Here is a 25,818-nt window from a genome sequence, read left to right on the forward strand (position 1 = left end):
GTGCTTGAGCCCCACCCCACAGGGTCAGGAAGCACATGAAAAATAAAATGCTAAATGTGTGGGGGGGGGGAGCAAGGTGTCTAGTTGCACCTTCTCTGTTGTGGGATACTGTGGCTTGCCTATCCCTCTGGTGCCTATTTTTAAAACGTTAGCTTCCCCAGACGTCTCAACCTAATTTCACTTTTGGTGCCACCTACAATAGGCCTAGTCCAGATCCTCTTGCCATATGGATGTTCTTCAGTTTTAGATGTTTACATTCCAGCTTTGTAAAATTGGAATTCAGTCATGTTCATGCACCATACTGCATCTGGATTTTCAGTCTCTCATGAGGAAATTAAAAATGAATGGAATAGGAGGCAATATTCTTTTGTGTATGAGAACTGGTTAAAAGATCGAAAACAGAGCATAAGGCCAGTTCTCTCAATTGCAGAAGGTGGATAGTGGAGTACTACAGGGATGTATACTGGAACAAGTGCTTTAAAAAAATATATATATTTACGGTATAAATGATCTGAAAATGGGAATGAGTGAGGTGATCAAATTTGCAGATAGAACAAAAGTATTCAAAGTTGTTAAATCACATACAGATTGTGAGACATTGCAGGAGGAGACTAGAAGACTGGGCACCCAGATGGCAAGTGCATTTGTTCACATTAAGGGGGGGTTTCGTCAAGAGACGCTAACCAATTTAGCGTGAACTAAATGCTTACGACACCCATAGGAATATAATGGACCAGCACACACTAAATCAGTTAGTGCCCCTTTATGAATTCTCCCCTAAATTTCATCTACAGTTTTGTTATATTTGGTGGTGTGTAATAATCAGGACTAACATTTAAATCTTATCTTGTGCAAATCAATTTTTGTTATTTTTTTATGATCCTACTATTTCACAATGCATTTTTTTGAAAGTGAATATTTTTCACTGGCACGAATTATTTTACTCAAGAGTTCTTTGTGTTTATGTTTCATTGAAAAGAAAAAAATACATCATATGAAAATAAATCAGGTTAAAAAAACTTTTTTTGCTAGCGAGGTCCATGCATTGCGGCACTGTGCTTCTTCAGACAGCTTGCAGCATTACAGGTACAGGGATGTGAACCAAAGCACTCACCCTTGAGCAGAGTTCCTGTTTACTCTGCAGAGAATGTGAGAGACGTGCAGGCTAAAGGAGTCGTGATGGTTGTAAAAACCACAGCTAGAGGCGGCCAGCAGTGGAAAATTACAGAGGAAAAATAATTTATTAATGTCAAGGACAAAGATTATACCATAGAAAATGAGGAATCATTCACCTGCTGAGAGAAGGAACACTGCCTGCCTGTTTCTTTTGGTGCATGTGTAGTTTAGAGGAAATAAGGAAATGAGACAAGCACTGTATATGTTTCTGCAAACTATAGTATTAACCCTTTCTTCTTTCCAAGGCTGATATTGTACAGTATTTTTTTTTTAATCAGAAAGAAAATAGCTCTAAATTTTTTCTTTTTAAAATGTCAATATTACCACAGTTAATTTAGGAATAAACAAAATGGCCACACCTCAGGTGCCAAATTCCAAAGAGGGGAGGGGCCCAAGGGTCTGATTGGCCAAGATGCCTAAGGCTCCTCCCATAGGAGGGGCCTTAACCAACCTGGGCCAATCAGAGCCGATTTAAAGTGATATGAAGCAGCATGTTTCTAGGATTCTCATGGTAGTGTCAGCACTGGTTGGACACCAAGTACAAATGAAAATCAGCAGGAAAACACTTTCAGCCACCGTGAACTATCACAGCGTATCAGAAACTTTGTGCAGGGGTAACATGGTCATTGATGCCCAGGTTTTTCAGGAGGCGGATCACAGCATTTTGCAAACCTTGGAAACGGGAGAAGGTTTTTGCAGGTAGGCCAACTAGTATCAAGTTGCAATAATCTAAGCGGGATAATACAAAAGCATACAGTAGATGAGCAAAATCGGTTTCCGAGAAGTATACACAGATGGACTTTAGCTGGCGGAGGTGGTAGAAAGATGATGATACTAGTCTGGATACATGATCTGAGAGCGAGAGGTTTGAGTCAAGAAGTACACCCAGGCTGCAGACGTTGTCCTTGGCTATAAGGGTGTAATTTTCCCAGGAAAGGGATGGACGGGGGTATTTGCAAGTGCCTTTGTGTAGCCAGAGAATTTCAGTTTCTGATGCATTTAGCTGCAGTTCATTTACAGTCATCCAGTACTTTATTTCAGTTAAACAGCAATGAGGTTTTTTGATTTGTGTGTCTTGGCGTCTCTGCTTTCATTGGAACTATATTTGATTTCAGCTGTGGAGGAGTTATTCTAAATGATTTCTAAATAGTGGGGTTCCCTGGGGTCTGTGCTGGGACCGCTGTTTTTTGTGTTTTCTTTTTACATATTTATCAATAATCTACAGATGGGAATAACTAGTGAGATAATTAAAATTGCTGATTACACAAAGTTGTTAAATCGCAAAAGGATTGTGAAAAATTGCAAGAAGACCTTGTGAGACTGGAAGACTGGGTAGCAAAATGGTGAATGTCATTTAATATGAGCAAGTGCAAAGTGATGCACATGAGAAAGAGGAACCCGAACTATAGCTATGTGATGCTGGGTTCTGTGTTAGGAATCACTGCCCAGGAAAACGATCTAGGTATCATTGTTGAGGATATGTTGAAACCCTCAGCTCAATGTGCGGCAGCTGCTAAGAAAGCAAATAAAATGTTAGAAATTATCAGGAAAGGAATGGAAAACAAAGATGAAAATGTTTTAATGCCTTTATATCGCTCTATAGAATGGCTGCACCTCGAATACTGTGTGTAGTTCTGGTCACCATATCTCAAAAAACATATAGCAGAATTAGAAAAAGAACAGAGAAGGGCGACAAAAATAATAAAAGGGATGGGACGACTTCCCTATGAGGATAGGCTAAAGCGGCTAGGGCTCTTCAGCTTGGAGAAGAGACAGCTCAGGGGTGATATGATAAAGGTCTATAAAATAATGATGGCGTTGGAAAGTGTAGATGTGAATCACTTGTTCACTCTTTCCAAAAGTATTAGGACTAGGGGACATGTGATAAAGCTACTAAGTAGTAGATTTAAAACATATTTTTTCACACAACGTGTAATTAAACTCTCAAATTCGTTTCCGGAGAATGTGGTGAAATCAGTTAGCTTAATGGGGTTTTAAAAAAATGTTTGGATAATTTCCTAAAAGAGAAGTTCACCATAGTCCATTATTGAGATGGCTTGGGGAAATCCACTGTTTATTCCTAGGATAAGCAGCATAAAATCTGTTTTACTATTTGGGATTTAGCTAAGTACTTGGGACGTGATATGGCCACTGCTGGAAACAGGATGCTAGGCTTGATGGACTAGTATGCAATTCTTATGTTCTTATGTACGTCTGATGAACCTCATCTTATAACACAGAATTAAATGTCAAAAGCAAAAGCAGAATTATTGGGTTCAAGAGTGCAGCAATGGTGTTTGCTCTCACCAGGTATGAAAATGTCTGTCTTTTGAAGCTGCATATTGTCAGACAATAAGGACTTAGGCCCCACCAAACAGCTGAGCTACGGACCAACTATGGCTGGCGGTGTCAGTCAGCTTAAACACATTGCCTTCGGCAGCCCGGTAGCTTTTCCTCTACTGCAGTTCTGCCTATGCAGACAGGAATTTAAAGCAGAAGGAAAGCTTCTGGGCCGCCGAAGGCAGTGTTTATAAGCTGACTGATGCTGCTGGCGCTCAAAGACTGAAAAGTGCAAGGAGGAAAATATATAGAGAGGTATCGGATCCAGGCAAGGAGAAGAGAGAAATGCCACCCCAGATTGGGGGGAGGGAGAGGTAGAGAAAGTGGCCAAACAGCGATAAAACAGGAAGAGAAGGGGGGCACATGCACAGCCTATAATTTGAGGAACCGCCATGTCTAAACTCGGAGCTCAAGTGAAAGATTAACCACCTTTACATCCTGAGGCAGCTTATAATTAGTGAAATGCTGGCCATCGTCGATGTGGGGTGTGCTTTTTGTTTTCCATCTCAGATGAGTATTGTTCCACTGTGATCATTAGAGCATTTGTTGCTAACAGATATTTATTTTCCTGATAAATTGATGGTAAATTAGATACCTCTCTGGTTTGCATTGCACAAGGCTTTTCCTTAGTGAAACATTAAACGAGGAGGTTTTTTATGCCAGTGATTTAAGTTTACCCTGCTTAGCCTCCACTTGTTCATGACTTCAGTTGACAGTTTGGTGGAGGAAAGGGTCTGAGGCTTTTTCCTACCTCGTGGCAATTTTCACAATAAAAACCTTAGAGGTGTTTATCTGGAGGTTTCTATTTATATTTCCAGTGAAAATATAAGTATTTTCTACACAGCTTCGTTTGTTTTGCATGATTTATATGTTTACTGTGCTGTGAACGTTTTTTGAGAGTGTGGTTTGGTATTATTGTTTTTTTCAAATAGGCTTGTGTTAGTTGGGCTAGTGTGTCTTTTGAAGCTGCCAAGATGATTTAACAAATTTCTTTGCACAGGTTGAAAACCTCTGTTTATGAGTTCACAGCTTTGAGTTGTATGCATGACCCACAGGAGTGGCATCTTTTTATTGATTCATGAGTGTTAAGCCCCAAGGCTGTTTCGTTACACAATGGCAATGTCTACTTGTCAATACCTATTGGCTGCGCTGCACACATGAAAGAAACATATGAAAACATGGAACTACTGTGAAAGCAAATCCAGTACACAAAGTACAACTGGAATATCTGTTCTTAAAGTAATAGCTCTGCTACTTGGAATGCAGCTTGGATATACCAAGTACTGTTGTTTTATTTGTGAATGGGACAGCTGTGCTAAGGAGTTACATTACATTCAAAAGAACTGGCCACTCTGTAAGAATTTGGTTCCAGGACAGAAAAATGTGGTACACGAACCACTTGTTGACCCGACAAAGATATTTTTGCTTCTTCGTCACATAAAACTTGGACTGATGGCAAATTTTGTAAAAGTGATGAACAAGGACGGCAAAGGTATTTTTTTTTTAATCTAAGACAGATGTTTCCAAGAATAAGTGCTGCCAAGATTAAGGAAGGCATTTTTGTCAGTCCACAGATCATGCACATCATCAATGACGAGAGATTTGAAGATCTGTTAGTGGGGCCAGACACAATCGCCTGAAAAGCATTCAAGGATGTCATTGAGAATTTTCTTGGCAGTTACAGAGCACCAAACTATATTCAACTGGTTGACAAACTTCTTAGAGCATACAAAACCATGTCACTAAAGATGCACTTTCTACATTCACGCTTGGACTTCTTCCCCGCAAATCTTGGTGTAATCAGCGACGAACATGGCGAAAGGTTTCACCAGGACATTGCCACTATGGAAAAAAGATATCAGGGCAACTGGAATCCATCAATGCTGGCTGACTTTTGTTGGACACTGCAATGAGATGCACCAGACACTAAGTACAAAGGAAAATCAGCAGGAAAACACTTTTAGCCATGGTGAACTATCACAGCGTATTAGAAATTGTGTGCATTAAAACATGTTATAATCAATTAAAGATACCATTATGTTTCTCAAAATTCCTACATAATACAGTCAGTGGGAAATTATATTTGTGTTTATTTTGAAGGGGTCATAATCAGCAGCTTGTTTTAAGGAAGCAAAACTTTTGGAAAAATTTGTTGTCCAGTGATATAAAACATGTTGAAATGCTTCTGCTCTGTCCCATGGACTGAGACCCTGATCTCCTTTCACAGAAGTCATCTGGGATTTTTAACTTATGACATTGAGTTAAAAAGCTATATAAATGTAGTAACCATTCTCCTGAGTTATCCAGTCTCCATAAGAAGAGGCCACAAAACTCAAACCTAAATAATAACACAAAATATATCACACCCATGGATGACATAACAGAAGACAGTTTGTTGTTGGCCTAATCAGATTTCACCAGATAAATGTCTACAGTAGACTCATAAAGCAGCCACACCTGCACTATGGGCTGGATTCACTAACCTCCTTTCCGTGTCCGATCCGTGCCCGATTGCATGCAGGCCGACAAATTCACTAAAGGCCTGCATGCAAATGGGGACAATTGAGGCATGCCCCCCACCCACCGCACGGATCGCTAGAGAGTGATCCTTGAGCATGCGCAGACTATCTTCCTTGCCTGTAGATGCTCTCAGTAGGAAACTGTGGTTTTAACCCACTTTAAGCCTGCGGGTCAAAACCATGGGCTTGCACTGCGGGGAAGGGCAGGAGAGTAGGGGGCGGCAGGAGAGATTCGGGACTGAGAGCAGGAGATTGTGGCAGGCAGCAGGTCGGGGCTGAGAGCAGGAGATCGGGGCTAAGATCAGGGCGGCAGACAGGAGAATCGGGGCAGAGAGCAGGGCGGCCAGAGCTGGAGAATTGTGAGTTTTAGCACAAGCGACTGACTGGTCCTCACCAGTCACTAGTTTTTTGATCGGCCAGCCAGTTGATAAGTTTAGTGAATCGCATCCTTCCTGCTTTGCTGGAGAATCGGGTCGGAGGGAAATCGAGTCGGAAAGGGCTCGCAAACCGATCGGTACACGATTGGTTTGCTTAGTGAATCTAGGCCAAAGGCATGTGCATCACACTTTCAGGCTATTCCATCCTGTCTGCAAATGCACTGAACAAGACCAAGTGACAGACCAAACCTCTCCTCCCTCAGTTATGTAAACAGTTCAGATATTGTCTGCAGTCTCATTTGGTTAAGATTTACAGTTTGTCTGTGGAACTGAAAATGCTGACAGTTCCTGGCTACTGATTTTTTTTTATACAGTGTGTGGGATTTTTTTTTTTTTTTTTTGCAAATTCACTTATGTCCTAATTAGAGTCTGCAAAAAGTCTCAGTTCCAGTTCACTCCAAGAGTCCACAAAAACACAGTCAAGCATTCTTCTCAAATTCCACGCTGACTGCCTCCATGGTTTTTAAAATAAAGCTCTTTTTGTTTTTAAAGCAACGTCTATTTTCCCCCAAACACTATATTCAAGTTCCTATCCTAGAACTAAGAGACATAAACCATAGCATGAAGTACAGGAAATGGTTTCCCTAGTAACCAAGACTATAAGCAGTTAGTCAGAACTTCCTCCATCCCATGTATTACCAAATAGATCCCGTGTTTCTAAGAGAAACTAGAATTTTAATAATTGAGTTCCATCTTCTGCATTCTTAGTTCCTTTATGTCTTACAGAATTTTGGAGTTTGAAATCCCCAGCAACTTTTTATCTACACGTGGTTTTGTGCATTTAGCAATTCTGTTTGCTATAATCCAGAAAGAGATGTGCGACCAGATGACAAAGTCTGGAAAATCTGGAACAAAAACTACAAAACAAGCTTGCAGGTCAGTTTGCATGTAGCAAATCTTTGCCTAAGGCTTTATCTGCTACTCAAAAGAGAAAGTTTTCACACACAAATATTCCACAAACAAAAGTTTATGAAATAGGCACTGCAGAGTGTTTGCCCTTCTCTGTTAAATTTAAGGATGGGGTAAGATTTGCACTGGGCTTTTTGCATGGGTTTTTTTTCTGTGAAATATTTCCCCTTCTAGTATTTATAGCTTATCAAACCCCTTTAGCGAAAGACTTGAAGTGATATTTAACGGATGTTCCTTAAAGTAGATCACTAGTCAAGTATCATGGTTCACATGATCAAGCATGGCACCAAACAGAATGACACTTCAGGACTCTGGAAAAATTGCAAAAGTCTTTTCCAGGCATGTGTGGGACTTTCTGTTTAATTTCTGGCTAGCAAAACTAAAAGAGAGAGAGTAATTCCAAAGCAGTAGCATAATCACGGACTCAGGCCCACACAGTAGCAGCACAACTATGATATAGGTCAGTGATCTCAAACTCAAACCCTTTGCAGGGCCACATTTTGGATTTGTAGGTACTCGGAAGACCTAAAAAAAAAAAAAAAGAGTTAATGTTTTATTAAAGAAACTAGTGTTTAAGCCCGTTACATTAACGGGTGCTAGAATATATGGCTGTCTGTCTTTCTTTCTTTATGTCTCTCTCCCTGCTCCTGTTTCTTTCTTCCTTTCTTTCTGTCTTTCTCCCTCCTGCAATTTTTTTCTCTCTCTCCCTGGCACCCTTTGCCTGTCTGTCTTTATTTCTGTGTCTCTCTGGTCCCCTGTCTGTCTTTATTTCTGTCTGTCTCTCTCCCTAGCCTCCTTTGTCTGTCTGTATTTCTTTCTGTGTCTCCCCCCCCCCCCCACTTTCCTTTGTAGAAGCAGCAGTGCTATTTCCCTTCCCCTCCAGATCCCTGTGAAGTAGTAGCAGCATTTCCCCCCACCCCCCCCCCATTCCCTTCTCTCCCCCCCCCCCCCACTTTCCTTTGCAGAAGCAGCAGCGGTATTTCTCTTTCCCTCCAGGTCCTTGCTGAAGCAGTAGCAGCATTTTCCCCCACCCCCCATTCCCTTCCCTCCCCCCCACTTTATTTTGCAGAAGCAGCTGTGATATTTCCCTTCCCCTCCAGATCTCTGAGAAGTAGTAGCAGCATTTCCCCCCACCCCCCCCCCCATTCCCTTCTCTCCCCCCCCCACTTTCCTTTGCAGAAGCAGCAGCGGTATTTCTCTTTCCCTCCAGGTCCTTGCTGAAGCAGTAGCAGCATTTTCCCCCACCCACCCCCCATTCCCTTCTCTCCCCTACCACCACTTTCCTTTGCAGAAGCAGCAGCGGTTTTCCCTTCCCCTCCAGGTCCCTGCTGAGTAGTTGAAACATTTTCCCCCACCCCCCATTCCCTTCTTACCTTGAGCTGCCCTGCTCCGTTCGGCCCCTCCCCCTTCCCTTCCCGTGTGCTGGCCTGCTGCGGCTGAAGGTTTTTTTCGGCGACTCCTCCTGTTAAAACTCCCCCCCCCTCCCGCAACCGCTCCTGTTCAAAGCGGCCTGCTGAGGTTCGCGGCCGCTGTAACGAACCTCGCAGGCCGCTCTCCAACTCGGTAGCATGTTCCCTCTGACGCGATTGCGTCAGAGGGAACGTGCTACCATGTGGAGAGCGGCCTGCGAGGTTCGTTACAGCGGCCGCGAACCTCAGCAGGCCGCTTTGAACAGGAGCGGTTGCGGGAGGGGGGGGGAGTTTTAACAGGAGGAGTCGCCGAAAAAAACCTTCAGCCGCAGCAGGCCAGCACACGGGAAGGGAAGGGGGAGGGGCCGAACGGAGCAGGGCAGCTCAAGGTAAGAAGGGAATGGGGGGTGGGGGAAAATGTTTCAACTACTCAGCAGGGACCTGGAGGGGAAGGGAAAACCGCTGCTGCTTCTGCTGTTGCAGGATGATTTGGGGGGGGGGGATTCTTGAGCGGCGGCAGGACCATGAGGCGGGATTGAGGTTTTCGGCTTCCCCTATCTGGGGAAACCGCCGTGCCGAACTGAGCTGCGGTGGGGCCGTAGTAAGCGCGGGGCATGCTGCAGTCTTGGCGGCCACGGACATACGGATCATGGAAGCACGCTGATAAGACTGCGCATGCGCCGCCTACGGTTTTATTATATAGATGACAATTTTGCATGAGGTAAAACTTTATAGTTTATAAATCTTTCCTTTTGGCTAAGTCTTAATAATATCGAGTTTCAAGTTTATTAAAAAAATTTTTAGACCGCTTATTCGAGTTTCTTAGCGGTTGACAGTGTAAAGAGACATATGATCAAGAAACTGTTTTATTTTACTTTGGTGATTATGATAAACATACTGAGGGCCTCAAAATAGTACCTGGTGGGCCGTATGTGGCCCCCGGGACGTGGGTTTGAGACCACTGATGTAGCTGGTGGGAATCCCCAAGTAAGTCCTGCCAGCTTAAAACTCCCCAAATCTCTCCTGCTGCATACCTTTAAAGAGCCAATCTTCGCCAACAGCGTGATTGATGTATGCTGCTCATGCCAGCCCCGCAGCCTTCCAACCTCTGCTTCCGCATAGGCCAGTGGTCTTCATTGCAAGGCCCTTGAGCCAACGGTGGCCCACAGAGACCTTTTGGGTGGCTCGCACTGCAGTCTGAGGTTCCATCTCCCTGGCAGGATCCATCGCTACAGCTGCTCGTTCACTTTTTGGGTTGCTAGAAGCGTGAGTGAGGTAAACGCGATGCCTTCAGCAGCCTGGAAGCTTTCCTTCTGCTACTGCTTCCTGGCCCCACATAGGCAGGAAGCAGTAGAAGAGGGAAAGCTTCCAGGCTGCCGAAGGCAGCGTGTTTACTTCATTCAAGCTATGAGTAGGTTTATTTGACTGGTTTATCTACTGGGGTTTTTTTTTTAACTGGTTTATCTGCTGTTTTTCAGAGCACCTGTTACAGGTAAGCAACTTTCCTTGCCTTGAAGACAGATCAGACAGTAGCACATATGAAACGCCCAGGCTATTGAAGATCTTCATCAAAAAGTGGAAACACAATATAACATTCACTCTACATATTTCACCTTGCACTGTTAAGCTAAAGAGAAATATCTCAGGTTCCTCCTTAACATCCCTACATTTTTGTTTTATTTGTTGATTGATTTGAAATACTATCATTCACTGAGTATATCAGCAGTTGATACAGTACAGGGGTTTAAGAAAAGATTGGACAATTTCCTGCTGGAAAAGGGGATAGAGGGGTATAAATAGAGGATTATTGCACAGGTCCTGGACCTGTTGGGCCGCCGCGTGAGCGGACTGCTGGGCATGATGGACCTCGGGTCTGACCCAGCGGAGACATTGCTTATGTTCTTATGATAGTGTACTCTTTAAAAGAGCATTCTGCTGGGTTATTCTCCCTTTCTTAACCAGGTCATTTTGTGGACAGGACAAAGGGAAAGTCCCCAGGTACGTTAGATAGATTGTGAGCCCACCGGGACAGATAGGGAAAATGCTTGAGTACCTGATTGTAAAACCGCTTAGATAACCTTGATAGGCGGTATTTAAAATCCTAATAAAACTTGAAACTACAGAAATCTTTTTGGGTGAGAATGATAGAGGGGGATTGAGAAGGACATCAGAGTGGTTTATTATGGACAGACAGTACAGGGAGGAGGAGGGAGAACATCCCCCCCCCCCACACCTGTCATTCAGGCTTTTAAAATAAGCATTTTTACCATAGGAGGAGGGAGGCTGCCAAGGCATTTTTTCATTTCATTATGGCCAAAGGATGGAGGAAGATGTACGAGAATGTGTGTGTGTGGGGGGGGGGGGGGGTGTCTCTTGCTTTTCTTTTTAATACTTGGCTCTGCCAGTGAGGTGTTCTTGTTTTCTAAAAGTACAGGAGGGTATGAGCACCTAGGCATTTTTTTTTCCTTCAAAATCAAATAAAGGGAGGGAAGAGGTGGGCATTTCTGTGACAAGGGGCTAATTTTGAGGTTGGATGGGTAGGGATCAAGGGATCTCTGGGCTGGACTTAGTATGCTGGCAGCAACATTTAGGTCTGAAATATGCACATAAAATCACCAGAATACTGGCATATATGCACATAGGTGCCAACATTTTGGCTGCACATTAGTCTATAATATATATATTTGGGCAAGCCAAGGGTTCAGCTTTGCTTACCAGGCGGCTAAGCTGAACCCTTGGCTTGCCCAAATAATACTCGAGGCCCCCTCTTACCTTAGTTTTAGAAAACTCCTCAAAACGCACCTCTTCCGTGAACAGGGCTCTTAATCCCATTTGCCACCGGCTTCTCCCCGTTCCCACTCTCACCCCCTCCACACTTGATCTCACGCTCGCTATCGCGTACCAACCCTTCCTTCTGTCTTACCACTACCCCTGCTAAATCTCAGTTATAGTTTTCCCCTCGCCCCCCCCTCTTCATTGCTTGTAATTTTTTTGTTACAATTCTGTAATTTTGTAGTTTTGTCAGTTCTGTAATTTTGTTTCAATTCTGTAAATTTGTAATTTTGTCAAAATATTGTAAATCCGTGTATCACCGCGGACCGTAATTAATGAATGTGAACCGCCTAGAACTTTTTGGGTATGGCGGTATACAAGAATAAAATTATTATTATTATTATATAAAAAGCTCCAAAATGAAAGATGGCTGCAGTGGATTGCAGCTGGTGAGACGCTGCAGATTTGTGCCTATATTTCGTTGAATTACCTGATACTATGCCGAAAAGGAGGGGAAGGAGTATCGGTGGAGCCTCCTGTTGCTCAGAAATGCCCCCAATTGGCACAATAGATGAGCTTCTGTGACGTCTCCAACGAGAGTCTAATTTGTCGGAAAATCGTCCACCGGAGACACCAGCATTGAGTGATGCCACCGCAGAACACCTTGGGCTTGATGCGACTCTGAGCCCCAACACTAGAGTTCCGCTTCCACAGCCTCAGAGTGCAAGCTCTCCGTGTGAGCTGAACACGTCCTCAGAGGCAGTGTTTTTGCGGCACGAGGCCAGTGAGGGCTTGCTTTCGATTTCAGAGGGGGAGTTTTCCAGTCCTGTGAAACAGCCTGAGGAGGGAACACTGGAGAGGGAGACGGACCAAGACAAACAAGAGGTACAACTGGGAAAGGAGAAATCTATTGTGACACTTGCTGTTTCTTCAGTTAAACCTCCCCAGGTTACTCTAAATGCTTTGTGAGACCTTGTTGATAACCTTGGAAAATCTTGTCTTCAGAAGTTAAAGATTTAGGAGAAAAATTAAAAATACAAAGAGAGGAAATTTCCTTTTTGACACAAGATGTACCACATTTTTCGCTCCATAAGATGCACCTGACCATAAGACGCACCCTAGATTTAGAGGAGGAAAACAAGAAAAAAAACATTGCAGCCATTCAGAAAGTAGCGCGACCCAGGCAGGAGCGCAGAGAGCTCACTCCTGGTGGCCGACACACCGCTGAACCACCAGGCTATTAGCTGCATTTTAAAAGATACGGCGGGTGATCCACTGAGACCACATGACAGACGGATGGATGGACGGGCGGGGGGTTTCATTTTAAAAAGCGGTTTATAAAGGTACGGGGAGGGGGGTGACTCTATGGATCTGTTTTAAAAAGCTATGGTGGGGGGAAGTTTTAAAAAGGTACCGGGGGGTGTGTGTCAAAATTTGTATCTTCGTCCATAAGATTTTTCTTTGGAGTTTCTTCCCTGTTGCAGCCAGGGAATTGGTGAAACGGGAATTATGGAATGGTGACTGAATTTTCAAAAGTGTTGGAGGTGAAGAAGTCCCATCACAAGATAAGTCCTAAAAGCGTGTGCCTGTTTGGCAGTTTCTAGTTCTATACCCAGGTCTGAGGGAGGGTTTTTTTTTAATGCCTGTGATAGTATTGAAAGCATTTGAAATGTGCTTTTAATGGTGCTGCACTGCTACGTTATTTTGAGATTTTTTTCTCCCTCTTAAGTTTACATGACTGGGTTTGAAGTGGGATGCCTTTCAGTAACCATGATTGAACAACTTAGTCTTTAATATGTAAAAGTAACCCGTTTAGAAAATTGCCCCCCAATTATTTGAGCTCGTGAAAGAGACCCAAATTTTTACAAAGTTGGCTCTGATTGGAATTAGGCAAGGAGACAGATGGAAGTTAGCTTTTAATACTGGGAAAAGCACTATGAATAACTGGTGATGCCCTTCAGGCTACATAATGCCCCTGTTGTCTTCCAAGATTTGAACAATGACATCTTTAGAGATATGTTAAAGAGATATGATGTATATCTACTGTAGATAACAGTAAATAGAATTGCTCCACTTATTAGGCTGAGAGTATTATCCCAACGGAAGAAAAAGCCTCAGGTTTGTTCTGGCAGAGCATAAATGCTCAAACCTACTCCACCCACATCATCGGCTGAAAAAACTTCCGTAAAGAATATACAGACAGGTGGAGGAGGTTTGAGCATTTATGCTCTGCCAAAACAAACCTGAGGCTTTTTCTTCCGTTGGGATAATACTCTCAGCCTAATAAGTGGAGCAATTCTATTTACTGTTATTTATTTACCCACTTCCACCATTTTTATATTTAGTATCTACTGTAGATGACATTCTTGTCTTCTATCTCATTCTTTTCCTTTACAGATAACATGTCAAAAATATTCTACGGTGATTTTGAGACAACCCCTATATGCAAAGCTTAAAAAACAAGTGCACAGAATTAATAATACCATGGGCTAAATTTGCATTCAATAATGCATACCATTCATTCACCAAATCTACCCTATTTTATTGTAGATACAAAAGACAGTTGCCAGAGGATGTGGTAAGAGCAGTTAATATAGCTGGTTTTAAAAAAGGTTTTGGCAAGTTTCTGGAGAAGTCCATAAACTGCTGTTGAGAGAGAATGGGAGAAGCCCCTGCTTGCCCTGGATCGGTGGCATGGAATGCTGCTACTATTTGGGTTTTTGTCAGGTACTTGTGACTTGGATTGGCCTTTGTGGAGATAGGATACTGGGCTAGATAACTCGGTAAGCTATTCTTATGTTCTTAGAGCCTTCATTCATTCCCCTTTCACTATAGATGTGCCATAGTTGGTTGCAGGGGATGTGGCTATTTAGGGTGGAGCCCTAGCCATATTCATCCTGCCCCCTAAGATTGGACTTGTATGAGTACCGCCAACTTTTTCCCTGGGGAAGAAAAGGCACCGGCTATTTGTACACTTCCTTTCACAGAGGCTCAGATTTCTGTTTAAAGCTTCAAGTTGCAAATTTTTTGGATACACTGCCTAATTAGATGGTTTGTGATCTCAAAGCTCTAAAAAGTATCTCTTGGGCATCTTTCTTTTTAGCTTCTTTACTCTTCTGACCATACATTTCCCATAGCTCAGTATCTGAAATATCATTACACACCTGTTCCGTTCTCATAGAGGGTAGCCCATAAGGGCAGATATCTCATTAATAAGAAACACCCTTACACTCAGAAAAGGCTTTTGCGCTATAAATGAAAGCTGTGGCAATATATTCCACTCAGAGTCACACAATCACATGACCCGTCTGTCTCAGTGGCTGCTGACCTCCAGGTCTCCACAGAATGACTATTTCAGAACCATATAAGAGGAAAGATTCCTGTACCGTTGAATAAGGTGACATGGTTTCCACTTGGAGACACAGAAACAACAGTCAACAAAGAAAGCGAGGGGATGATAGCGCTCCACTGCTAGACATAAACATATGATTGAGTGCAATACAATTATATCACCTAAAACTTCTATGTTCACCTGTAGTTCTGTGTAAAATCTTTGAAGTAACCGGCTTGCAAGGTTTTTGTACTTTCTCCCTAATTTTACCCATTCCTCAAATCTGACCGTCCCCACCCCCATTATTCAGCTGCAGCAGTAAACATTTGATTTAATTACTAATTGCCATGATTTGTTTTTATACCTGAATATCCAGCGCCAGTAGCAGATACCAACAGTTATCTGGGTATCGGCAAAATTTACCCCAGTACCTGATTATCTAACTGGATATGGTTAGTATAGCTTTTATGCTGCCTTAACTTTATCCAATTAATTACTCATTTAGCAGACTTACCCCCCTCTTTTACGAAACTGCGACAGCAGTTTCTAGCGTGGGGAGCCGCACTGAATGGCCCGCGCTGCTCCCGACGCTCATAGGAACTCAATGAGCGTCGGAAGCAGCGCGGGCCATTCGGTGCGATTCCCAGCACTAGAAACTGCTATCGCAGTTTCGTAAAAGAAGGCCTTAGTATTGTCCCTAACCAGGTAACCTGAAACTCTTCCCGGGCTTTGCCCCCCAGAATGTCACAGCACCACCCAGATAATGCCAGGATTGTCAGAAAGGATTTTCAGTGACATCTGGATGTCGCTGAAAATCTGGGCATAGCCCTGGCGAGAAGGGCTTATCGAGGTAGAAGCAGATCCTTCCCAGAAAAGTCCTGTTGAATATTGGTCTCTAAACTTTTTTTCTTTCATTTGTTGTGCCAACAGTAAATCATATAAACAATGGTCTATTAGCCTGTTAATCAATGATTGACCTACTTCTTACAGTCACTGTATCATGGAAAATAATGAGAAAATGTCAATGTGACAAGCCTGCCAAGCATTAATTAGCAGATCCAAGAGCTCATGCAATAGTAGATAATGTTTACTGTTTGAGACAAATTGATAAAGGCTGTTAGAGGTGAATATTTGGGGCACTTAGTGTAATAACTCTCACAAATGACTGTGTTATCGATTATTATAGTCAAGGTTACAGGTTTCTTGGGCAGATTCGAGGTGAATGCTGCAGTAGAGTCTGAAGAAAAATTTGTGACACATTTTTAGCTGCTGTGACAATTCTGTGGCATATTTCAGTACACTTCTCCCTCTGTATTCACGGTTTCTGCTTATTCATGATTTTTTGTATGCTGACTCCTCCCCAAAAATTACATCATGAGTAAAGTTCCTTTTCTTTACTGTACCGATATAAAAGTTAAGCGCTTACCCACATTCAATCAGAAAATCATTGCTTCCCAGCTTCCCAGCCTGAAAATCGCTGCTTGACTGCTATCAGCGCCAAGAAGAGCAGCGGGAGGGAAGTGTGGGCCACTCGGGATAAGTCACAGCAGGTTCAGGCTCGGCTCGGTTCGGTTCTCCAATCCTCCAACGGTGACGCGGGCTCTCCTGTTCCTCGTGATGCCTCGTGCAGGAAAGGGCGGGCTCAGGTCCCGGCTCTCTGCATTGAGTGTATGAAGCACAGGTGGAGCCATGCTCGGAGGAGACAGAGGATCCGGGGAGCATCTGAACCTCACTTCTTCATTCATTAGCAGGGACCGGGGCGCCTGCAGCCAAACTGCATTGGGGAGTTGGTGGACTGGAGGGAGAGATGGGGAAAAGTTATTTGCAGTTTCAATATTAAAAACGCTGGCTGTTACAAAAAAACAGCGAATAACAGTTAAAAAGTTATTTGCGTTTTTTTCCATATTCCGCCCACATCCTCCGCGAATACGGAGGGAGAAGTGTACATCTGAAATTGCTTAATGTATATGAAAATTGATTCCTTTAAAAATAAAAATAGTTCCTCAGCTTTTTGTGTGTCTGGATAATTGCTTTTTTTTTTCCATTACAGTATTTTGTTTCTTGGGATTCTGCTTCTATTTTTACTACTTTTCATTCCTTGTTTGCCTCATTTTCTTTATTCTCTCTATTTTTACATCTGTTACCCATCCTTTTATGCTAGATTATTCTCTCTCTTCTCTTAAAGGTGCTTCTTTTCATATCTTGTCCTTCCTTGTTTTCTATTTTTCCTTCAGTTACATCTGCCCCTAGTTTTTATTTTCTTCCTGATTTAACCCTCCCCCCCCTTTTATAAAATTGTAGCATGGTTTTTAGTGCCAGCCACAGCAATAACAGCTCTAGTGCTCATAGGAATTCTATAAGCATTAGAGCTGTTACCACTGCAGCCTGCACTGAAAACCATGCTACGGTTTTGTAAAAAGGGGATTAAATTTGATTGCTCTTACTTCTTTTCTTTCTCCTTTGCCAGCTTTCTTTTCTTTCTATCCTTCTCTAGTTTAGTTTAGTTTTTGGTTTTTTGGGGGGTTACTCTCTATGCTTTTCTCAGTATCCTTCAGTACTTTCACATTTTTTTCTATTGTGTTCTTCTTACTATGTTCTCATTACCCTTCCTGCACTCTCTCTTCTGAAATTTTTTATGTAAGTCCTGTCCGATGTCGGGGGTGAGAGGAAGGCTTGAGGGCCCAGCACTTCTGCAGCGGCTGAACGAGCCTGGCTTTTGCGGCATTGGGGAAGCAGGGAGAAATCGGTAGGGGCGGGCAGATAGAGAGAAAGACAGAAAGAAAGGGGGCAGGGAGAAAGAAAGACAGACACACAGAAAGAAATAAGGGGGGCAGGGAGAGAGAGAGAGAGAAAGAAAGGGGAGGGGCATGGAGAGAAGAAAAAGTTGAGGGTGGGAATAGAGTATATTGGTGGCAGGGGGCAGGCAAGGAGAGAGGAAGAAAAAGTTGGACTCATGGAGGGACAAAGAGTGATGTTGGTTGGGGAATGGAATGAGGTCTGGAGGAGAGGAAGCATGCAGGAGGCAGAAAGAAAGAAAGAAATATTGGATGCACAGTCAGAAGGAAGTGCAACCAGAGACTCATGAAATCTCCCATAGTCCAGCATCTGCCTTTCCTCTTTGGTCCAGGCCTTTCTCTCTGTCTATCTTCTGTTTACAACTCCCCCTTTCTCTGCCTCTCTCTCTCTCTCTCTCTCTCCTTCCTTCCTCCCTCCTTCCTATGTCCCTCTCACTGCCTTCCGGCCTTTGTCCCACCCCCCTCCCCAAAGTCAGCCTGTCTGCCTCCCTCCCTGCCACACCAAAGCCTGGCCTACACACCGCCAATTCTTCCCCCTCCCACCCCTGGTCTGCCGCTGCAGCCAGCCTGCCACCCTCCCTTCCTGCCGTGCCGAAGCCTGATCTACCCGCTGTCGATTCTTCCTCCTCCCCCTTGTCCACTGCCCGCTGCTGCAGCAAATCCAAGAAGGGAAGGGCAGGGCCAGGCATGTGCAGTGGCACCGGCCCACAATCTTTCCCCCGACATCAATTCTGATGTCAGAGAGATGATTCGAGCCAGCCAAGCAGCGATTGGCTGGCCCAGACCTTCTCTTCAACGTCAGAACTGAATTCAGGGGAAGGATTGAGGGCCGGCAGTGTGTATTCGCTGCATGCGCCTGGCCCTTCCCTTCCCACTGTTGCAGCAGTGAACAGTGGCGGGGGGCAGGGAGCAGCAGTGGCGGTCAGCCCATGTACCCCCTGGCCTACAGGACAGGCAATTTTTGGGGCGGCCATGGCCCCTGTGACCCCCCTGTTCCGATGCCTATAGTTGTACATATACAACACAGGGGCTAAAGGTTTCTTGTACCACTCTGCTTTCCTTTGTAATCCTCTGAATGGGCACTTAACTCCTTTTGTTTCAGGCTTTAAATGGTAGGAAGACAGATGGGCTAAGTTCATTCAGAGTTTCAGTTTAAGAAATACATCCTGTGGTCTTTACATATAGTTCTTAGATTCAGATATCTAGCAGAATTAATCATATTTTGCTACACTAGACTGGATCTTAGTGATTTAGATTTGTATTTCATTTTGGGTGGTTGTAAATTCAATAGTGTAGCTCAGGGTTTCTCAACCCAATCCTAAGGACACATCCAGATAATCAGGTTTTTAGGAAATCTACAATGAATATGCATGCCATTGTATGCAAATCTCTCTCATGGATCCAGGTCACAGTACCTGGCAGAAAACCCAATCCAGGTCACAGGCAGAAACCCAAATAGTAGCAACATTCCATGCTACCAATTCCAGGACAAGCAGTGGCCTCCCCCATGTCTGCCTCAATAGTGGCTATTATTCAAGGGATATAGTTTCTAACTACTTTATGCTCCTTTTTGCTAAATGCTTTTAGCCAAAGATTTGAAACAAATACTGATAGAAACATAGAAACATAGAGTATGATGGCAGAAAAGGGCCGTCGGTCCAACAAGTCTGCCCACTCGAATAACCCACCCCTCTAAGCACTTCCTCGAAGTGAACCCACATGTTTATCCCATTTATTCTTAAAATCAAGCACGTTGTTGGCCTCTACTACCTGGAGTGGAAGATTATTCCAATGATCAACCACCCTTTCGGTGAAGAAATACTTCCTAATGTTCCCATGAAATCTCCCACCCCTGATTTTTAGCGGATGCCCTCTTGTCGCCGTAGGTCCTGTGAGGAAAAAATGTCTTCTTCCACCTCAATATGGCCAGTAACATATTTGAACAGCTGATAACCTTCTTAGCATTCATTGCATTTTACGATTGTAAGCACATTAATACTTGTAACTGTACTTACATAATCTCCAGCGCAGGGTGATGAAAGCCTAGTTTATCAGGTTTTTAACCTGTTTCTGAACTGTTCAAAGTCTGATCAACCCAGTTTAAAAATTGACGCATGACTTCTGTGCTTGCTTAGTGAACTATGAATTCAATGTGATAGTGAATTATTCTGAGAGTGGCATTGATTTCCTTGGGAAGGTCAGTTGTAGGAAGCTGGTGCTTATCTAATAATGTCCATGCATGCAGAACTTTTAACCTTTTTAGTGAACAACCTATGACAGAACGTCAGCACACACAGGCATTGCAAAAGAAAGAACACAAAGAAGAAGCTGGCATTGAACTTCATAGCGGCTTTGTCGTACGTAACGCCGAGCGATCTGAAAGCAGGGCTCCGGCAAACATTCTGAGCAAAAAATTGACACTGTTTCCTTTGTAAAAACTTCCTTAGTTGTTTTGCTGTTCCCTTTCCTGTGCTGCTGTCTTTTCCCAGAATTTATAAATCTACTACTACTACTGCAGCACTGTACATTTTAACATACAATAGATGGTCCCTGCTCAGAAGAGCTTACAGTCTAATATAGACAGGACATTTCGGGGTTGGGGAGATTATGGTAGAGGAAATGATACATTAGGTATAGGTATCTGACAGCCATGAGTGGGAGTTAGGTTTTGAAAATAGATTCAAAAAGTGGGCTTTTAGCTTGGATTTGAACACTTTTAGGGAGTTCAATTCAATTGAACGTATCAATTCAGGCAGTCTGATCCAGGCATACGGCACCACAAGAAAGAAGGGACGGAGTCTGAAGTTGGCAGTGGAAGAGAAGGGTACAGATAAGAGGGGCTTGCCCAACGAACGGAGATCACGGGGAGGAACATAGTCAGAAGAGTAGTCTGAGCTAAAAACAAGTTCAAAGAAAACTATTTAGCATTGTCAAAAACAAATAAGGACACGCACAATGCAAATGACAAATAAGCAGTGGCAACTGGCAAATGTTTTGACAATCCAGTTATGATAGGCGAAAGCAAGATCCTGGATCAGTTACAAAAAGTTGAAGGTCACTGACCCGACATAACAGAAAATGACCACTGCATATTGGGGTGTATTTACACACAAAAATGTTATAACTTTGTTTGCCAAGAACCTTTAGCAATTATTTTAACCTACAATTATAATTAGAGGAAAGTCTACAAATGATCAGTTTTCACAAATTAAGCATTCTATTGGTATTCATGTAGTCAGGGCCATATAATGCAGCTAGTTTTTTCCTTAAAACCTGTAATTCTGTTTTCCTTTTAAATTTCCATTTCATTGCACTCCTTACCAGTGGTGTAGTGAGGGCGAGAGGCACCTGGTGCAGTGGTGCCTCCCCCCTTGCCCTCATCTCCACCCCCATCCCCATCCCCCTTATCTCAAGTTGTTCACCGCTGCGAGCAACAAGAATGTCAACATGCTTCTCGTGACCCCGTCAGCTCTCCCTCTGACATCACTTCCTATGTGCTGCACCCGGAAATGACGACAGCGAGAGAGGCGACGAGGTCGCAAGGAGCACGGTGACATTGGTGCTCACGGTGATGAACAACTCGAGGTACGGGGCATGGGAATCGGGCGCGCATGTGGCGAGGGGAGGAGTGAGAAGAGGTGAGGGGCAGAGAGGAGGAGGGGTGCTGTCGCCCCCACCAACATGGTGCCCGAGGCAGATCGCCTCCCCTTACAATGCCACTGCTCCTTACTTCTCTCTATTATAAGAACATAAGAATTGCCGCTGCTGGGTCAGACCAGTGGTCCATTGTGCCCAGCAGTCCACTCACGCGGTGGCCCTTAGGTCAAAGACAAGTGCCCTGAGTCTAGCCTTACCTGCGTACGTTCTGGTTCAACAGGAACTTGTCTAACTTTGTCTTGAATCCCTGGAGGGTGTTTTCCTCTATAACAGCCTCGGGAAGAGCGTTCCAGATTTCTACCACTCTCTGGGTGAAGAAGAACTTCCTTACGTTTGCACGGAATCTATCCCCTTTCAATTTTAGAGAGTGTCCTCTCATTCTCCCTACCTTGGAGAGGGTGAACAATCTCTCTTTCTCTACTAAGTCTATTCCCTTCATTATCTTGAATGTTTCAATCATGTCCCCTCTCAGTCTCCTCTTTTCAAGGGAGAAGAGGCCCAGTTTCTCCAATCTCCCACTGTACGGCAACTCCTCCAGCCCCTCTTCTCTGGATCCTTTTGAGTACTACTGTGTCCTTCTTCATGTATGGCGACCAATACTGGATGCAGTACTCCAGGTGAGGGCGCACCATGGCCCGGTACAGAAGCATGATAACCTTCTCCGATCTGTTCTTAATCATTCCTAGCATTCTGTTCGCCCTTTTTGCCGCCGCCGCACATTATCTATAGACATTACAATATACACCACATCAATGCACTGCAAAATAAGAACATAAGACTTGCCATAATGGGACAGACCGAAGGTCCCTCAAGCCCAGCATCCTGTTACCAAAAGTGTACAACCCAGGTCCCAAGTAGTAAAACAGATTTTGTGCTGCTAGGAAGAAGCAGTGGATTTCCCCAAGCCATCTCAATAAAGGCCTAGGGACTTCTCTTTTAGAAGATTATCCAAGCCTTTTTAAAACTCTGATAGGCTAAATGATTTCACCACGTTCTCCAGCAATGAATTCCAGAATTTAATTACATGTTGTGGGATGAAATATTTTCTCCAGTCTGTTTTAAATCTACTACTTAGTAGCTTCATCGCACGTCCCTTAGTCCTATTTATGGAAAGAGTAAACAAGCAATTCACATCTACCCTTTCCAATCCACCTCGGTGTTTTATAGACCTTAAAACCTGAAACCTGAATCCTTTATTATCCTATGTAACTTAGGGCCATTTATAGAATAGCTCTCGGCACACATTTTTTTTCTGCACCCAACTTTGGGTGCTACCTGTGTTTATTGAAGCTAGTCCAATATGTGGAAACAGTTGATGGAAGTAAATACTTTCCTTGGCCCACTTTCTGTTTTTAAATCTAGACTCTGGTTTTAGACTCGCAGAACTTCTTACCCAGTTCTGGGAGGGAGATTTTAGGATAGTGCCTGATTTCATGCATCTCTATTCTGTTGCTTTATGGGAACTGCAGCACCGATTTTAATAAGCAGGTCCAGATTTAATATGTTGATGTCCAAAGGTAGGACCTGAAAGCAATAATAAGAACTATTTCCATCCCCAGAGATGATAGAATATATTTCTAAAAAAGCAGAATCAGGCTTTTGTTTAATCCACATATTTGCACTTTCAAGATGTGGTGCCCAAGGCAGTTGCCTGTGTTGTCTATGCTTAAAGCCAGATCTGCCACTGAGTAGAAACAAGGACAACAACTATGACACTACTTTGGAATTTAAGTTTAAAAACAGGACTGCCCAAAAAGTCTCCCTTCTGAAACTGAGTAACTTGGCACTTCTGGGGGTCAGTGGTTATAACTGTGTATCAAACTACACCGTAAGAACATAAGAATAGCCTTACTGGTTTAGACCAATGGTCCATCAAGCCCAGTAACCTGTTCTCACAGTGGCCAATCCAGGTCACTAGTACCTGGCCAAAACCCAAGGAGTAGCAACATTCCATGCTACCGATACAGGGCAAGCAGTGGCTTCCCCCCGTGTCTCTCAATAACAGACTATGGACTTTTCCTCCAGGAAATTGTCCAAACCCTTCTTAAAACCAGCTACACTATCCGCTTCTTACCACAACCTCTGGCAACGTGTTCCAGAGCTTAACTATTCTCTGAGTGAAAAAAATATTTCCTCCTCTTGCTAAGACCTATCGCTTCTATCTCTTCAGTATCACCAAAATTTGCCCCTTCCTCTCTGAGCACACTACCCAGATCCTTGTCCAAGCTCTCGTAACCTCATGTTTAGATTACTGCAATCTACTCCTAACTGGTATCCCGCAGTGTTGCCTCTCCCTCTTACAATCTGTGCAAAACTCTGCTGCACGACTCATCTTCTATCAACCTTGCGACGCTCATGCCACCCCTCTCCTCAAGTCATTTCACTGGCTCCCTATCTGCCATCGCATACAGTTCAAGATCTTATTGCTGACCTACAATTGTGTTCATTCTGCTGCGCCTCAATATCTCTCCTCGCTTCTCTCTCCTTATACACCTCTCAGAGAACTCCGTTCCTCATAGGTCACTCTTAGCATTTACCTTCTCCTCCACTGCCAATTCCAGACTTTGTTCCTTTCATCTAGCTGCCCCCTATGCTTGGAATAAATTACCTGAGTTTGTCCATCAAGTTCCTTCTCTTTCTTTGTTTAAAAACAGACTGAAAACCCACCTTATATAGCTTTCAATTCCTTAACCCTACTCCTCTGCCCTCCAACCCAACCCAATCCACCGATTAACCATTCCCCTTAACTGTATCCATGACATCCTGTTTGTCTGTCTTTCCTGTTTAGATTGTAAACGCTTTTGAGCAGGGACTGTTTTCTTATTCTTTGTGACTCTGTGCAGTGCTACATGCATCTGGTAGCACTATAGAAATAATTAATAGTTCTACTGGTAGTAACTTCATACAGTGTCCTCTAGTCTATGTAATTTTTGACAGAATGAATAATTGATCCATTTTACCTATTTTACTCCACTCAGGATTTTATAGATGTCAATCATATCTCCCTTCAGCCATCTCTTTTCCAAGCTGAACAGCCCTAACCTTTTTAGTCTTTCCTCATATGAGAGGAGTTTCATCTCCTTTATCATCTTGGTCGCTCTTCTTTGAACCTTTTATAGTGCCGCTATATCTTTCTTGAGATAAGGAAACCAGAACTGAATACAATACTCCAGGTGAGGTCACACCATAGAGCAATACACAGGCATTATAACATTCTTAGTCTTGTTAACCATCCCTTTTTTAATAATTCCTAGCATCCTGTTCTCTTTTTTGGCCACCGCCACACATTGGGCGGGAGGTTTCATCGTATTGTCTACGATGACACCCAGTTCCTTTTCTTGGACCCTAGCATCTGGTAACTTGGGTTATTCTTTCCAATATGCATCACTTTGCATTTGTCCACATTAAATTTCATCTGCCACTTGGATGCCCAGTCTTACAATTTCCTAAGATCTGCCTGCAATTTTTCATAATCCGCATGCGTTTTAATGACTTTGAACAGTTTAGTATCATCTTCAAATTTAATCACCTCACTCATCATTTCAATTTCCAGATCATTTATAAATAAGTTAAATAGCACCAGTCCTAGTACAGACCCCTGCGGCACTCCACTGAGAAAAATGACCATTTAACCCTACCCTCTGTTTTCTATCCGATAACCAATTCCTAATCCACAACTGAACTTTGCCACCTATCCCACGACTTTTTAATTTCCTTAGGAGCTTCTCGTGAGGAACTTTGTCAAAAGCTTTCTGAAAATTTAGATGCACTACATCAACTGGCTCACCTTTATCCACATGTTTGTTCACATCTTCAAAGAAGTCAAGCAAATTGGTGAAGCAAGATCTCCCTCGGCTGAACCCATGCTGACTCTGTCCCATTAAATCATGCTTGTCTATGTATTCCACAATTTTATTTCTTATAATTGTTTCCACTATTTTGACAGCACTGAAGTCAGGTGTATCAGTCTGCAATTTCCCAGATCTCCCCTGGAACCCTTTTTAAAAATCAGTGTAACATTGGCCACCCTCCAATCTGCAGGTACTATAGACGATTTATGCGATATTGTTCTACATTGTTCTGAAGGCAAAAATCTTCCAAGGTCAGCTTCTCCCAAGTGCAGTGCTGTTCTTTGCTTTTGATTCAGCTCCACCCAATGTCACCTTTTATCTAAGATCTACTCTTTCTGCACAGGCCAGTTAATTCTTGCTGTGAACTGTTTGTAAGATATACTGCATTCATGCAAAACTAATATCTGTTTCACATTTCCACAAGAATGTTTATTGTATATTGATACTATAGCCACTGGACCATGCATAATAATGATGAACACCTTATGATACAAATCGGCCTGGTTTTATTTCTTTGCATCTAGTTAACATTGGCTTTAATATTTTGATGCAAATCATTTTTTCAAGTAAGTGTAGCTTGCTTCTCAGTAAGGGAGTGAAACCAGCCCCAGAGGCAGCATAT

At 43.3% G+C, this 25,818-nt stretch overlaps 1 long non-coding RNA gene across 2 annotated transcripts in view; it reads right to left on the reverse strand.

The window, feature by feature from the left end:
• Positions 1-4,558: 4,558 nt before the first annotated feature.
• The window catches only part of LOC117368053, a 51,884-nt gene continuing 30,624 nt past the window's right edge, over positions 4,559-25,818 (reverse strand). For both annotated transcript variants that reach the window (XR_004540897.1, XR_004540896.1), the window contains exons 3-4: positions 16,320-16,688; positions 4,559-5,420 (exon numbers count right to left, since the gene is read on the reverse strand). This is a non-coding gene — a long non-coding RNA (uncharacterized LOC117368053). The remainder of the gene's footprint in view (positions 5,421-16,319; positions 16,689-25,818) is intronic.

Source organism: Geotrypetes seraphini, chromosome 10 (genome assembly GCF_902459505.1).
Source record: "Geotrypetes seraphini chromosome 10, aGeoSer1.1, whole genome shotgun sequence".
Classification (NCBI taxonomy): domain Eukaryota; kingdom Metazoa; phylum Chordata; class Amphibia; order Gymnophiona; family Dermophiidae; genus Geotrypetes; species Geotrypetes seraphini.